The sequence below is a fragment of the Piliocolobus tephrosceles genome, chromosome 13, assembly GCF_002776525.5.
Source record: "Piliocolobus tephrosceles isolate RC106 chromosome 13, ASM277652v3, whole genome shotgun sequence".
Taxonomy (NCBI): domain Eukaryota; kingdom Metazoa; phylum Chordata; class Mammalia; order Primates; family Cercopithecidae; genus Piliocolobus; species Piliocolobus tephrosceles.
The window spans coordinates 118,081,849-118,099,114 of record NC_045446.1 but is presented as its reverse complement, the minus strand read 5'-3'; the positions used below and the strand labels follow the sequence as shown (position 1 = coordinate 118,099,114).

The following is a 17,266-nucleotide window of genomic DNA, read 5'->3' as shown; positions in this document are numbered from 1 at the left end:
TATAAACTGCTTGAAGACACAGATTTTCTGTCAGTCAAGTATTTAGCTTGTTTTGCTATTTTTGCATTTATTGACATAATACTACATTCTTAATTTTATATGATTTTGATTTTTAAATGTATTCTTATTTCTCTGTTGATTATTTCGTAAAGGTTTACATTCATTCAAATTTTTAGGCAATTTTAAAGAGCTGTGTGCTCCATTAAGCTTTGTCATTACTGACTTTTATAGTTGCATAATAGCAGTGTAACTTATTAATGAATAAAATGATAAAAAATATAGGTTTAAAGAACTAACATAGAAGTTGTAGGATTAACTGGAAATTGATAAATGAAAAGTAAGTATATTTTAAAAGGGCATATGAACATCAAAACTATTTTAAACAGCATTTCTTATTGCTTATATAGTATACTTACAGTGCTACATAAATATGTAGAATATATTACAAATAAAGCATTGTTGAAGGGGATAAAAATCAAGAAAATAGGAATTTTGGTATTTATTGAGGTGATTTAATTTTGGAAAGATTCAACAGAATGCCTCGTCTGGAACTTGTTGATGATGTCAATTTAAAAAAAATACAAAGTCTAGAACATTTTGGAGAGAAGAGGGAGTCATCCAACTTATTTTTCCTAGCTATATTACATTTCTTCTGTCCTTTCCCACCTCCCAATAAAAGGAGAAGAAAAAAATTCTGGGCCTCAGAATTTATTTGAACTGTTTTCCTTGCAGTAGTATTTTCTAGTTTTAGGACCTGTATGTAAGAGTTAAGGAAAAAAAAAAAAAAAAAAAGTTATTCTTTACTCTTTTGGTATTTTCCCACTTGTGCTCCCAAAGCTTACATCAAACAGTCTTTGTAATAGTATTTAAGTAAAGGGTAATAATACCTTTCAAAGCTTATTTCTTCATAGGAGACTAGGGAGTCATTGTTCCCATTTCTCTCATTGGAATTTGTTTATTTTAGACTGACTTTATTGCTCAGTAGAGAAAATGCTTCAAAACAGTGTTTTCTGCAGTTCTGCTTAAGTCAGGATTCTCAGTTCTTTTCAAAGCAATTTTATCCTTCTTGGGTAAACTTTTTTTTAAAAACTCCTAAGTGGGTACTTGTTCGGTAAATCTTCGTTAGTAACTGTAGATTTCATTCTTTTTAAAAATATGGCATTATTTTAAACTTAACTTTTTGAAAACTCAGCTTTATTGAGATAAAATTCACATATCATGCAATTTACCCTTTAAATTGTGTAACAGAGTTGTACAGCCATCACTACAGTTAATTTTAGAACACCTTCATCACTTCATAAAGAAATCCCATATCCATTAATAGACACTGCTCCCTGCATACTACTCCCAGCCCTAAATGACCACTTGTCTACTTTTTGTCTTTATTGATTTCCCTATTCTGGACATTTTGTATAAATGGAATCATATAGTGTGTGGTCTTTCGTGATGGGCTTCTTTTACTTAGCATAGTGTTTTCAGGATTCACCTGTGCAGTAGCATGTATCAGTACCTCTGTTTTAATTCCTTCTTTTTTAATGGCTAGATAACATTTCATTGTATGCATACACCACATTTTATTTGTTTATTCATTTGAAGTTGTTTCCATTTTTGGCTACTCTGAATATTCATGTACAATATTATATGTGGATGTGTTTTGATTTCTCTTGGGTGTATGTCCAGGTGTGGAATTGCTGGGTCATATGATAACTATGTTTAACCTTTGAAGAACTGCCAACTGCACCATTGGTGTAGCTGTACCATTTTACAGTTCCATCAGCAGTGTATGAGACTTCCAGTTGTTCCATATCCTTGTCAATACTTGTTTTTATTTGGATTTTTTTGATTATTGCCTTCTTAGTTGTGAAGTAGTATCTCACTGTGGATTTGACTTGCATTTTGCTTTTGGCTAATAATGTTTAGCCATTTTATATGTCCTTATTGGCTATGTGTTCATCTTCTTTGGAGGGTATCTATTCATATCCTTTGCTTATTATTTTTTTCTTTTACCTTTTTCTTTTCTTTTTTTTTTTTTTTTTTTTTTTTCGAGACAGCGTCTTTCTCTGTCACCACAGGCTGCAGTGCAACGTTGTGATCGTAGCTCACTGCAGCCCTCAACTCCTGGCCTCAAATGATCCTTCTGACTGAGCTTCCCGAATGACTGACATTACAGTTGCACACCACTGTGTCCAGCTTATTTCTAAATTTTTTGTAGCGACAAGGTCTTGCTTTGTTTCCCAGATTAGTCTCAAACTCCTGGTTTCAAGTGATCCTCCCACCTCAACCTCCCGCTTTTGCCCAGTTTTTAATTGGGTTATGTGTGTTTTTGTTACTGAGTGTAAATGTTGCTCATGTATTCTAGATACAAATTATTTACCAGATGATAATGATTTGCAAATATTTTCACCTGTTTTGTGGTTTGTCTTTCACTTTCTTTGATAGTATCCATTGATGCGTACAAGTTTTTACTTTTGATGTTTCTTTCGTCATTTATGCTTTTGTTTCCTTATTTAAGAAGGCTTTGGCTAATCCACAGTCATGATTTACTCCTGTGTTTTCTTCTGAGAGGTTTATAGTTTTAGATGTTACATATTAGTCTATGACCCATTTCTTTAAAGTTAATTTCTGTGTATGGTGGTGAGGCAGGGGTCCAACTTCATGAGGTTATCCAATTGTTCTAGCACTGTTTGTTGAAAAGATTATGTCTTTCCTGTTGTATTATCTTGATATCCTTGGAAAAATCAATTGACCCTAGACACAATTGACCCTAGGTTTATTCCTGGACTTCCAGTTCTCTTCCAATGATGTATATGCCTTTTTTTGTTTGTTTGATTTTTTGAGGCAGAGTCTCACTCTGTCACCCAGGTTGGAGTGCAGTGGTGCCATCTCAGCTTACTGCAACCTCCACCTCCTGAGTTCAGTCAATTCTCCTGCCTGAGTCTCCTGAGTAGCTGGGATTACAGGTGCGTGCCACCACACCCAGATAATTTTTATATTTTTGGTAGAGACGGGATTTCATCATGTTGGCCAGGCTGATCTTGAACTCCTGACCTCGTGATCTGCCCACCTCAGCCTCCCAAAGTGGTGGGATTACACCATGCCCAGCCTCTATATGTCTTTTCTTATGCCAGTGCTACCCTGTTTTGATTACTGTTGTTTTGTAGTAAGTTTTGCAGTGGGGAAGTATAAGTCTTCCTACTTTTTTCTTCTTTTTAAGGGTTGATTTGGTTTTTCTGAGCCCCTTGCAATTCCATATGGCTTTAGAATCAGCTTATCAGTTTCTACAGAGTAGAATAGTATATTGAACCTGTAGATCAGCTTGGGTTATTATTAACAATAGTAAGTCTTCTAATCCCTGAACATAGGATGTTTTTCTATTTATTTAGATATTCTTTTGTATTTTTAATTTTTTTCTTTAGAGACAGTGTCTTGCTTTGTTGCCCAGGCTGGAGTGCCATGGTGTGATCATAGTTCACAGCTCCTCAAACTCCTGGGTTCAATGCGTCTTTCCACCTCAGCCTCCTGAGTAGCTAGGACTACAGGCATGTGCCACTGTGCCAGGCTAATTTTTTAGTTTTTTGTAGCAATGTCTCACTGTGTTGCGTAGGCTGGTCCTGAACTCCTGGCCTTAAGTGATCCTCCCGCATGAGCCTCCAAAAGTGCTGGGATTATAGGCATGAGCCACTAGGCCCAGTCAGTTTAGACGTTCTTTAATTTGCTTCAATGTTTTGTAGTTTTCAGAGTATAAGTTTTATATATCTTTTGTTGAGTTTCTTTATAAATATGTTCAATTCTTTTTAATGCTATTGTACTGGGAATTTTAACATTGCATTTTCTTATTGTTTATGGCAAGTCCATAGGAATATAATTTTTGTATGTGGATGTTGTATTTTGAAGCCTTGTTGAACTGTTTATTAGTTCCAATAGTTCGTAGTGGATTCCTTGGGATTTTCTATATACAAGATTATGGCATCTACAGTAGGAACTTTTTACTTCTTCCCTTCCCATCTGGATGTCTTTTTATTATTCTTGCCCAGTGGTCCTTGTGAGAACCTCTAATATAATATTAAATATAAATCTCAAGTGCAAGCATCCGTGTCTTGTTCCTGATTTTAGGGGAGTACATCTAGTCTTCTACCATTAAGCAGGGTATTAGGGGGGTTTCGTAGATGTCCTTTATCAGGGTTGAGAAAGTTCCCTTCTGTTTCTTGTGTGTTAAGTGTTTATAAATAGGGTGTAGGAATTTTTCCGAAGGCTTTTATTCATCTATTGAGATTATCATGGGTTTTTATGGTCATTATTTTGAAGTTACTAAAATTCAGCATCAAACATTTAATTTCCTGCACATTATTTTTATCCATCTTTCTGTGGTGTAAGCTTAACTTATTTTAGTTGTTATGTCTCAACTTTGATAGTATTGACTCAGATGTACTATAAACTCAGTTTTTAAAACTTAGCCTATTATTGGCATTAAAATAAACTGTATCAATCAAGTGCTTTCTCTTTCTCTTTTTTTCTTTTTTTGAGACGGAGTTTCGCTCTTGTTGCCCAGGCTGGAGTGCAATGGCGTGATCTCAGCTCACTGCAACCTCCACCTCCCGGGTTCAAGCGATTCTCCTGCCTCAGCCTCCCCAGTAGCTGGGATTACAGGCATATGCCACCATGCTGGCTAATTTTTTGTATTTTTAGTAGAAACGGGTTTTCTCCATGTTGGTCAGGCTGGTCTGAAACTCCCGGCCTCAGGTGATCCACCCACCTCAGCCTCCCAAAGTGCTAGGATTACAGGCATGAGCCACCGCACCCGGCCCATTCTTGTGTTTTGAGTGGAGAAGTGACACTTCAAGTAGGGATAACCTCCAGAAAGTTAGTATTGGGAAAGTTAATCAGTTATTGATAGCTCTGGAAAACAGGTTTGTATTTGTAGACCTGCATAGCATTGTTATTTCTAAAATAAGAATCACCAAGAAAAACCTCGTATAGCTTCAAAAGCTAATATTTTGTCTTTTGTGCTTTTTTTTTTTTTTCTTTTTTTGACGGAGTCTTGCTCTGTCACCCAGGCGGGAGTGCAATGGCGTGATCTCGGCTCACTGCAACTTTCGCCTCCTAGGTTCAAGCAATTCTCCTGCCTCTGCCTCCTGAGTAGCTGGGATTATAGGCACATGCCGCCACGCCCTGCCAATTTTTGTATTTTTAGTAGAGGTGAGGTTTCATCACGTGGACCAGCTGGTCTCGAACTCCTGACCTTGGGTGATCCGCCTGCCTTGGCTTCCCAGAGTGCTGGGATTGCAGGCATGAGCCACTGTGCCCAGCCAAAATGTGCATTCTTAATACATTTTGAAAAGCATAATGTGAATTCTGTCAGCCTTGGGCTTGTTTCACACTTTAAAACTGTCTTTGCCTACGGTATAAACAACTTGAATGTTCTATTTATTTTTAACATTGCCATCTGTCACTGTTAGATGCCAAATCTGAAAGATATAGCTATAGTTTGAGACTGAAAATTTAAAGTTCCCTATACTATTACACAACAAGGGTAACATAGGAAAAATATTCTCTTTGAATCTGTTATTAAATGTTCTTTCTTAATATGTTCAATTATTTGTATATACAGAAATAAAATTAATCACCATATCCTGACCAAGATAGAAAGTATCCATGGTACCTTAGGAAAAAGAAGGTAAGAGTTTGAGAGAGAGAGAGAAGAGGAAACAAAAAAGGTGGAAGCTTATCTGTAAGAAATTGTCATTTCGTTCCATCACCACAGGGCATGATACAGTGGAAGATGAGGTCTCGGTGGGGAAAGGTGGAAGGGGAAGCACATGTTTTTCTTTGTGTTTGTTTTGTTTGCAAGTCACTGAGGAGCTGTGCACTAACACTTTTCTTAAAGGCTTTATGTTCATAGCTATTCTCTCTTCAGATATTTATTTTTCCCAATTCTCTTTCTCCTCTCCTTTACTTACCAGTTACATTATTTGATGTTGTCTTACAGATCTCGGACTCTGTTCTTTCTGTTTTCTTTTTTTTACTCTGTTTTCTTTTCTTTTTTTTTTTTGAGACAGTCTCGCGCTGTCTCCCAGTCTGGAGTGCGGTGGCGCGATCTCCTGTTTTCTTTGTCTCTCTCTTTTGTTTTCAGTTTGGATACTTTCTATTGTCCCATCATCAAGTTCAGTGATTCTTCACTCTGCTGTGTGTGGTCAGTCTTCTCTTAAGCCCACCTAACACATTCTTCAATTCTCATAGTTTTCTTTTCTCGACTAAAACTAGGTGGTCTTTTTACAATAATTGCTATGCTGGAATTCCCCATCTTTTGACATCATCCACCTTTTCCACCAGAAAAAAAGAAAGAAGAGGGGTGGGGGATAGAAGAAAGAAGAGGGAAAGAGTGGGAGAAATGGAGAACAGCGAGGAAAAGCCAGCAGAGATTTCTGAGGCATTAACTTCTGGAAATAAAAGACTAGTGATTTAGACAACCTTACCTCTGAGGACAGTTAAAAATTTTTGACAGAGGTATAAAAAATATCTTTGAAGCATTAGAGAGTTAATAAAACTGTAAGCAATTGTTGTGCTAAGACGAAGAGAAGGAAATCTGAAGGGTGACCCCTGCATATAGAGACATTGTTCCCCTAGGATATCTGCTGATGGAGTAGAGGAGGTCGCCTTAGTGAGAGGGGAACAAAAATTGGAGGGCAGAACCCATCAAGACAGAGTTGCTGAAAAATGCCCCAAGCTTTGAGTTGGAATCTTTGTAGAAATCGATGACTGATTCTAAAATGTATGTGGAAATACAGAGCCAAGAATACCCAAGACAATTTAGAAGAACAGAAAAGTGGGAAACTTACTGTAGTGTCAAGATATATTGTGAAAGCTTCACTAATTAAGACATTGATATAGATGTACAGGTAGACCAGTAGATCAGTGGAACAGAATAGAGTCCAGAAACAAACCTGTGTCTATATAGATACTTGATTTATGACAAAGGTGGCATTGGAGGGCAGTTTCAAAAGAACAGTCATTTCAATAAAAAGTACTGAGTCAACTGGACATCTGAATATAAAGAAAAAGAAGCCTGATGGTCTTTATTTAACCCCATACACAAAAATCCATTCCAGGAGAATTACAAATCTGTATGTGAAAGAGGAAACAATAAAACTTTAGAAGATAATACTATAGAATATCTTTATGACTTTGGCTTAGACACAGTATTAATTATAACTGAAAAGCTTAATAATTAAACAATTTAAAGCAATAACTTTTATCATAATATGCCATTAAGATAGTGAAAGGGCAAATCACAGTGTGGGAAGGTATTTGCAGAATGTGTATCAGACAAAGGACTTGTAAAGAATCTTTAGGAAAAGGCAAATCAAAGCCTTATTGACTCTTCATTACATACTTAACCAGAATAATTAAAATTTAAGGGTAACAATATCTGAGTTTGGCAAAGATATATATTAATAGGAATTCTCATATGCTGATGGTGGGAGTATTAATTTGGGACAATCATTGGCATTATCTATTGAAGTTGATACACAGCTGTAACCCAGCAGTTCCACTTTTAGATGTATATAGAGATTCATGTACACAGACGAAGACACATGCATAGAAATGTTGATAGCAGTTTTATTTCCATTTGTTAAAAACTGGCAAAACTTATGGGTGTATACATGGTGGAATGAATAAATGAAGGTATGTACAATAAATTCCTCTACACCAGTAAAAATGAATGAGTTAAAACCATTTGCAACAACATGATTGAATCTCACAAAAAATAGTATTAGAAGTCCTGATGTACACACTTACACTGTAAAGTGTCATGTATACATTTACAGAGTTCAAAATCCTAAGAGTTCAAGACTGCTCTGTGGTATTAGAAATTAGGATAGCAGCTACCTTTGGGGAGGAAAGAGGAGGTCAATGATTGGGATGGGCAGGAGAGAGGATTCTGGAGTACTGTAATGTTCTGTTGATCCAGGTGGGAATTATACAAAAATGTCATGATGTTGAGCATCTTTTTGTGTGCTTATTGCCCATTGTCTATTTTCTTTGTATTAATGCCTATTTAAGTCTGTTGCTCTTTTTGAATTGGTCACTTTGCATTTTTAAAAAAGAGTTCACCCATCCAGATGAATATTCTTTGCAGCATTGCTTTAATACACAAATGTTGGAAATCATATTTTCAAAAAATACTTTTGGTACTTTTGTACTGTAAAATACTTTGCAACCACCACAAAGTAAGTAGAAGCCTACGTAGTAAACCAGGGGATTTTTTTCTCTGATACGTTGTTAAATGAAAAGGCAAATTACAAAACAGTAAAATCCCATTGTAAATTCGTAGAAAGAGGATCTAGAAGGCTACGTACGTAACTCGAAAGGGGAATGGGATTATGGAGACAGTAAGAAACATTTCATTTTTTCTCCATTTGCTTCTGTATTGTTTAATTTTTTTATAATTGAAATGGGATCATTCCCTTGGCCCCTTCTCAGGACTCACAGGTCAGGGGGAGCATGCAGGTGAGTGGGTGCAGAGGCCAGGATGAGCACTTCTGGGCAACTGGTAGAAGCAGAACTCTGTGCAGGCCCACGGCAGCATCTAGAGGTTACCCATGATTCCGGGAGCCCCAGAGGGCATGTGTTACAGTGTGCTCTTTTAGCTTTGCCATCCATGGGTGGCTTAAATGTTAAACAACTCAGTGGAGGGTCAGTGTGACAGCCTGTTGCACCTGTATCCAAGTCCTTGTCTGGGGTCCAGGAAGAATCAGGACGCACAAATGAATTGAAGGGTGGTGGTGAATGTGGAGAATTTTATTGAGTGGTAGAAGTGGCTCTCAGAGGGATGGGGAGCTGGAAAGGGGATGGAGTGGAAAGGGGTCTTCCCCTGGAGTTCGGCCGTGCCCAGCTGAACTCTCCTCCGAAGTCCTGCCGTCAAGCTATCCCTCTGAAGTCAGGCTGCTTCTCTCAAACATCTGGCTGCTGCTTTCCTTCTCTGCCGTTCTGCTGCTCTGCTGGTAGGGCCTGGGGTTTCTACGGGCACAGGATGGGGGGGCAGGGCAGGCCAAGGTGGTTTTGGAAAAGGCAACAATTGTGGGGGTGGGAAACAGGAATGCATGTTCTCGCTTTGGGTCATAGGTCCAGGCTTGAGGGTGTGACCCTTGCCAGGGACCACCCTCTTCTATCCATTGTTTCCCTTTCTCCAGCCTGTATCACAATGAGCATGCATTATTTTGTAGAATATGAAGAAGTAGATTGTAATCTCCTGTTAACTGTACCCTGCCCAAATAGGTAATTTCCAAGATTCTTCTTAATGCATCTACCCCATAAAATGGACACTAGCGACACTAGATTTAATGCAGATGTTTATTTACCTGTGTGAAAAGCAGCAGGGTTAAAGGGACAAAAGCTCAGGCAACCTTGGGTTCAATCCCTATGCCACATTTTACTGTCTGCGTATACATCATTTGGCTTCTCTGATTTTCAATTTCCGTATCTAAAAAGTGAGGCAAGATTATTATTTCAAAGATTAGGGATAAGGTACTTAAGACCCCTGGATGCTTAATGAATGTCAACTGTTATTTATTGATTTATGTTTATTTACTACGTTATTTAAATTCATGAGTATCAGAAACTATGCTTAATTTATATAGATACTTATTTAAGATCCTATTTATTTGATATAAATCTACATGCCAAGATATCACAGTTGTGTTAGTCTATTCTAGCGTTGCTGTAAAGAAATACCTGAGATTGGGTAATTTATAAAGAAAAGAGGTTTAATTGGCTCACAGTTCTGCAGGCTGTACAGGAAGCATGGCACTGGCATCTGCTCAGCTTCTGGGAAGGCCTCAGGGAGCTTTTAATTATGGTGTAAAGCGCAGTGGGAGCAGGCACCTCACGTGGCAGGAGTAGGAGCTAGAGAGAGTGGCAGAGAGTGCCACGTACTTACACAACCAGATCTCACAAGTATTCACTATGCAAGGACAGCTCCAAGCCGTGAGGGATCTGCCCCCATGACCAAAACACCTCCCACTAGGCCCCACCTCCAGCATTGGGGATTACGATTGAACATGAGATTTGGGTGGGGACAAATATCTAAACTATCACAGTGCATGACTGAAACAAATTCATTACAGTAGTTTTCACAGAACCATGGTGGGGGAAGGAGTTTGCATCACAAATTTCTGTTTTTTTTGAAGATAACTTTTTTTCGATTAACAGATATACATTAAAGGTGAGACTTTTTTTTCTGTAAGACTAGTTAAGAGCATATGTGAGAAGACAGAAAAGAGTAGAACAGGGAAATAGATCTGTAACTGACGTAGGTACAGTCAATTGAGATAACTCAGTACCTTTGGACCAGCCGGGCTTTTATTTGTAGTAGTGTTTCAGAAAACCAGTCCTCTAGTGTGTTGGTTTTTTGTTATTTTACTTTCAGTATTACCTAATTCCAGTTGTCTTAGTTTAAATTTTGACTTGCTTGCTCCTGGATTGTTTCTATTTTCTTTCTTGTTTCAGTTTCCAACACTTCCTGCTCTTTTGTAGTCAAGTTTCTTTGCTTGTCACTTTAGTAAGAAGTGACCACACATTTATATATCAACTAAAAGAGGTCCAGGTTTTTACTTACTCTCTTTGGAGTATTGCACTGAATATGCTTCCCATTGAACAAATGCTTAAATGTGTTAAGAATCAGATTGTTAAAATCCCTACCTTCAGAAGCACTGATGTGAGAATCAAAGGAGTACCAAACTGCTACAGTGTCTTGGGAAGCTTTCTCCCCAAATACATTCCAAAGAATAGATCAAGATAATATTTTCTAACTCTGTATCAGGGGAAAACAGAAAATTTATAATACCATGTATTTATAAAGTGCTTTAGGGTTTATGAATACTTACATTTCCATTGTTTAAATGGGTCATTAATCTGGTCACAACCCTGTGAGCTTGCTAGGGATAGGGAATGTATTTCCATCCCTCCCCTTCCTACCCTTTTTTAACAAATGGAGCAGCTGGAAGCTTAAGACACTTGCCTGAGGCTTCACAACTAGGATTTACTGAAATCTCCTGATACGTAATAGTAATCACAGCCAGCACTTACATAGTCCTGTGTGCCAGGCCCTGTGCCATGCACTTGACGTGGGTTAACTAACCTGTGTGCAATTAGTTAATTCAAAACCCAGAATTCTGCCCACTGTAGAACATTGAATAGACGTAAAGATTTTTGTTTTGACATGCACTTGACGTGGGTTAACTAACCTGTGTGCAATTAGTTAATTCAAAACCCAGAATTCTGCCCACTGTAGAACATTGAATAGACGTAAAGATTTTTGTTCTCTGTCAAAACAAAAATTTAATTCCTTTTGCTTTTATTACAATAGGAATAAATAAAATGTGTTTGCATTTTTATAAGGCCTGTATAAACAGAACAGAAATTAGGGCAAAAGATGGACTAAATTGAGGTTAAAGAGAATTGCTTACAGGAACCTATTTAATTTGCTAATTTTGTTTTCAGTGATCATCCTTCCTAATGCCACTTTAATTTTAAAAAAATCTTTTAATTTTTCCTCACTATGCATGAAACATATCCCCAAACTGTATTATATTGTAGCATTCCCAGTCATTCTTTTCAATTTTCTTAGTATAGTATTTCTCCCTGTGTACTTGACTGGAATCTCCTTGTGTTTTCTGAACATGGCACGTGGCTTCATAGCTTTCACTTTGCTCCTGCTGTTCCTACACCCTGAAATGCCTTCCCCATTTTGGCCAGTTGAAATCCTCCTTATATTTCAAGACTCAGGCCAGAATCCACTTCTTCCGTGAAAGTTTCCCTGACCCACCTCTCCCTAATCCCATCTCCTCTCCACTACTAGTGCAAATTTAATAGCAATTATTTCACATATTCACTAAACTGTACTTTCTTCGTAAGTGACAAACATGTCATTCATCTTCATCTCCTCCCCAGGCAGTGTGTATAGTGGTTACGAACTAATGCCTGTTGAATTAATCCATCCTAGTATTTATCAAATTAAAATTTTGGAGTACAGCTTTCATCATGTAACTCTTATCTTCAGAAAATTTGGGTGAATTTCTCCCTCTATGCCAGAATTAGATAGAAAATTTTTAGTGTAGAATTTAAGGTGTTTCACAAATAGTGGAACTAACTTATCTTTTTAGCCTTCCCCCCGCCTCACACTCCCCCATTTCTTACCTACATCAGCTTCACTAACATGTTTCCTTACTCTCCTCCCAAGATACTCTGGGCTTCCCCCTTCCCTCACCTGTGACTGACTTACCATTTTTTGTGTGTGAAGGTTCCCTAGGCCACTCTTTGACAAACTTGAATTTGCATTCAGCTCACCTGAGTGTACATTCATTTCTCTCAAAAAAGTTTTGAGTTTGATACTTCACTTTCTGTGTGTCTTTTTTCCCCACTACATGATTTTGTTTGTTGGCAGATGTATTTTATAGTAATTTGCATCTTTGATATGGATGCTCCAAAACAGTTCTTGATTGATAATTATAAGCATGAACAGTTTTCAATATAGTTACCAAAAATGTTTCCTAAACCCATATGCCCTTTAGTCAGTGCTGGGAGTAGCCCCCTAATCGGTCTTTTTCTTGCCCTAAGTAAAGAGGCTTTTCCACTTTTGACCATTTCCAATATTCATTCATTCATTGATCAAGAATTTATTGAGTGCATACTAAGTGCTGTGGCTAAAACATGAACACACCAGACAGAAATTCCACCATTTTGGTGTTTATATTCATGTGTGACAAGAAGGGGAGAAGTAAATAAATAAATAAACAATATAGTATGATAGATAAGGGCTATGAAGAGAAATAAAGCTGAGAAAGGAATGCCAAGACTAGGAAGTGCTGGGATGTGGCTTAGGTGGGGTTATAATTTTCAAGGGAGGGTAGGGTAGTCCTGGAATGGCTCATTAGAAGCCTCCTTTTGAACAAAGACCTGAAGGAGATGAGGAGGGGAGATCTGCATGTATCCGGAGGAAGAGCTTTCCAAAGATGGAACAGCAAGTGTAATGATACCGAGTTGAATGTGTGTCACACTTGGTAAATGGTCAGGAGGAAGACCACACTGGCTAGAGCAGTGGGTAAAGAGATGAGATGAGGTCAAGAGGGGAGAGGGATCAGATCTTCTCTGGGGCCTGGGTGCCACTGTAGGGGTTTTGGCTTTTATTTAGAATTAATTGGACAGTGGAGACATTGAGCAGTTTTTGCTTGGCTCAATTTATTAAATTTGTTAAAAGGATCACTTTGCTTGCTGTGTTAAGAGGAAAGGCAGAGATAGGTAGAAGAAGAGGGGCTGGCAGTGGCTGTTGAAATGAGCCAGGTGAGAGATGATGGTGACTTAGACCAGTATGGTAGCTGTGTAAGTGATGAGAAGTGATCTGCTTCTGGATATATTTTGGCCATGGAGCTGGCAGAATTTGCAGACATACTGTGAAGGAATTGAATCGTTCGGGTAATTTTTTTTTCTTTTTCTTTTTTTTTTTTTCTTAAGATAGAGTCTTGCTCTGTCACCCAGGCTGGAGTGTAGTGGCACAACTTGGCTCACTGCAACCTCCACCTCCCAGGTTCAAGCAATTCTCCTGCCTCAGCCTCCCGAGTAGCTGAGTTTACAGGCATGTGCCACCACACCTGGCTAATTTTTTATTTTTAGTAGAGACAGGGTTTCACCATATTGGCCAGGCTGGTCTCAAACTCCTGACCTTGTGATCCGCCCGCCTTGGCCTCCCAAAGTGCTGGGATTACAAATGTGAGCCACTGCGCCTGGCCCCATTCAGGCAGTTTTTATGATAGAATGATTAGAATGAAGCCATTGCCTTTCCAGTGAATTCTCTTGTTGCCTCTGCCACCCACACAAAGATACATCCTAGTCCAACATAGGGGGATAGCCACCAAACATTTTGTTAAATATGAGAGAAAAACAAGTGACCTCTCCTACACAGTCACTAGATGGCACAGCATCTTTTCAGTCAATTATATTTTTTAACTTTTTATTTTGAAATAATTGATCTCAGAGGAAGTTGCAGAAATAGTACAGAGATCCCCTGGACTCATCACTCAATTTCTCCCAGTTGGAACGTAACTATATAGTAGTGCATTATCAGAACCGGAAAACAACAGGGTCACAATACTGTTAACTAGATGCAGACCTTACTCCAAATTCTTCAGCTTTGTCAGCACTCATTTTCTTACCATGTATTTTTATATGGCATTAGAGTACAGCTTTTTGGGTTTCAGATGAGAATTATTGTCATTAATTATGTAAATCTCCCACACACAGGCCAATGATTGTGGAATACAGTTATTCCTATCAATGTTTATATGTTAAGTAATATATAGCATATATTACTTAAATAACATTTTATATATAATATATATTAACATATATATTACATAACACATATAAACATGGATGTTTATATGTTAAGTAATATATGGGGCTTACGGATTGTTGTAAGTATTCCCAAATGGCTTTTCTACAGTAAAAATACGTACTTTCTTTTTTATCACTCTCTTCCTTCATCCCTCCTTCTCTTCTTTCTCTCTTTTCTTCCTCTCTCTCTTTTGTCTTTCCCTTGCCCTCCCTTGCTGTCTTTAGTAGTAAGGAAGAGGTTGGGAGGGAGGGATGTTATTCATTTAAAATTAAAGAAGAGTGGCTTTGCCTACTCCGATAGGAGTAAATTTTAAGAGCCTTATTTCCCATTCAGCTAAATTTGTAAATCCACAGATGTTCCATCGGTAAAGATGAACATGTTTTGCTCTTGGATATTGGAATTCTCAATGGTCTTTCTTATTTTAAAATCACATAAATTTATTTTTTTGTTGTGGACTACCATTTATCAACAATTCTATGTTAAAACTATGTTCAAAGACGAAGGAAAGAATAAATTCAATCACAGCAGAAGATTTTGGTATGCTGCATGATGAATCCTCCCTGGATAGGTATCTCGTCTCTTGCCAGTTACTATTATGGGACCTTGGCAAATTGCTTATTCATCTCTCTGCCTTAGTCTCCTAAGACTATTAATAATAGAACTGCCTTCATTAGATTAGGATAAATAATGTTTTTAAATACCTAGAATTGTGTGGCACATAAGTGCTATAACATTATTTTGTAAATTAAAAAATACCTGAGAGCAGAATTTACGTTAATATTAGTAAAAAGTCATTGGAACAGAAAATATGTAAATATTTTCCAATTCATTTGTTTCTTCAATAAATAAATAATTAGGTTAACACAATTCAGTATTATTATTTAGTAGAAGTATTGAATCTCTGGTAGAGGAAAGTAAGTGCCTTGGTACTCCATGGGTGAAGGAGAGTTACGTATTTAACATCTGTGTAGTGTATGAAGGAGAAGGTTATACTTGGGAGAACTTGTTTAATTCTGCATTTCCCATTCTGAAGAAACCTTTTTTATTTTTTTCCCTAATAATTGCATAAGAGATTGTCTTAGAATTTTTCACACAGAGACTGTGTAAGTTGATACTTAAAAAAATGTGTTAGTGGAATAACAATCTTAGCTCAGTATCAGCAAAGATATTAAAAGATTTGTTTTCTCAGCCTATCCTGTTGTTTTAGTGATTCAGCCTTTTACTGGCAGTACTTCCTACTTGATCAATTACTTTTCTTATTTTAAAGGAGCCTAAAGTGCCATCATTTTTATTGGATACACTGTCTCCCACCTACTTAGCAAACAACTGACAAGCAATTAACTTTTTAAAAGAGAAAAGACAATTTAATATCAATTTCATATGGCGTTTTCTGAGCAGGAAATGCTCACCTGTGTGGGGTTGATGGGTGGAGCTCTTCTGGTGAAGCCTGTTCTGCAAGTGTGAGTTTAGGCTGGGGCGTTTCTGTGGTGTTGCAAAGCAGTATGTGCTGAGAGAGGAGGATTAAGCTCCTGGAGGCAGAGCTCTCCCACACACTTGCTGGCTTATTGGGCTCCACCGACTGGATGAAAACAGGGCCAAGAAGAGTGCTGCTGCAGGGGGTCCTGAAAACAGCTGGAACCTGGCAGTGATGTAGGACCTCACTTGGAGTTAACCTGTGGTGGTGAGGTTGGAACCAGTGTGATTATGATTTATTTTCTACGCTCATGTACGGAATGCAGAGCTGTTGTATCCTGATGAATCTACTGCTAAATATAGTCATTTGGGATAATTTTAAGTATTGATCTTAAAACTTGTACCACAAGAGGTAAGGAGATCTCAATCAGTCATTTAAATATTTGACTCAAACAATCTTCAGAATTTTTCACTGAAACTATTTTTAGATTATATTTGGGCACATGCTACCTTGGTTGCTCTTAGGTGAATGGTTAATTAATTATTTAGAAATTCAGCAATTGAGCATTAGTATTTGTCATGTTTGTAGAGAGGTGATTACTTTTTGAAGTAGGTTTTGCTGATTGTACAACACAGATGGTTATTTTCCCAGTCGGTTTCAAGAAATATCTTTTTTTCTCTTATTTCCAATTAGCTTATTTCTTGTTTTCTATACATTAGGTTAATATAACAAAAATTTTTATGATTAAAAGAACCTGCCTTTATTTCTTAAGCTGCCAGCTTATATCATATTTTTAATTTTTTTCCTGGTGGGTTAATAATATTTCAATTATTGACTAATGGAAATGGGCATTGCTAATACACTTAAAATAATTTGGTAGACTGTATAAAGAGGCTCCGTAAGTTTGCATAAGGAAGTAACCTTTCTGGCCTTTTCCCTTCAAGTATGGTGCTTACCCCCTTCATTGGTATTGGTATTGGAAAGGATAACCATCTCCATCCATAAAATATTTTGTATTAAATCTCAGAGATTTTACCACTAAGATGGTATTCCATATGTATATGGTGTTTCTTTAGACCTCAGTAATAAATGCCTTTCATTAAAATAGCAAGGAGACCAGAATTTTCTCTGAATCACAAATCAGCCCTTAATAGGGCTGATTAGTATGTTCAGCTTCTTAACAGAGGTTGAACATTTTTCTTTCCAGTGCTTAAATGATATCAATATTTTAATTTTCAAAACCATAAATGGGGGAATTTCAGAATTTAGAGCTCTTTTTCATAGTCAGCTTTTTAAAAAAGCATCTACTACTCATAAAATAATGGTTTGAACTACAATTTCTTTTTTAAAAGAAGAATGCTATATGGCATTTAGTGGAAAATATCAGAAATCTAAAATGTCTTAGGTTAAGTTTATATTTAAGACAATTATAGGAGGAAGGACTGGAAAGTGATGCCATGTTC

At 37.4% G+C, this 17,266-nt stretch overlaps 1 protein-coding gene across 1 annotated transcript in view; it reads left to right on the top strand.

Annotated features, from left to right (window-relative positions):
• ARHGAP32 (Rho GTPase activating protein 32) overlaps nucleotides 1–17,266 on the top strand; it is a 215,795-nt gene that overhangs the window by 137,484 nt on the left and 61,045 nt on the right. The gene's annotated exons all lie outside the window — the stretch shown is intronic.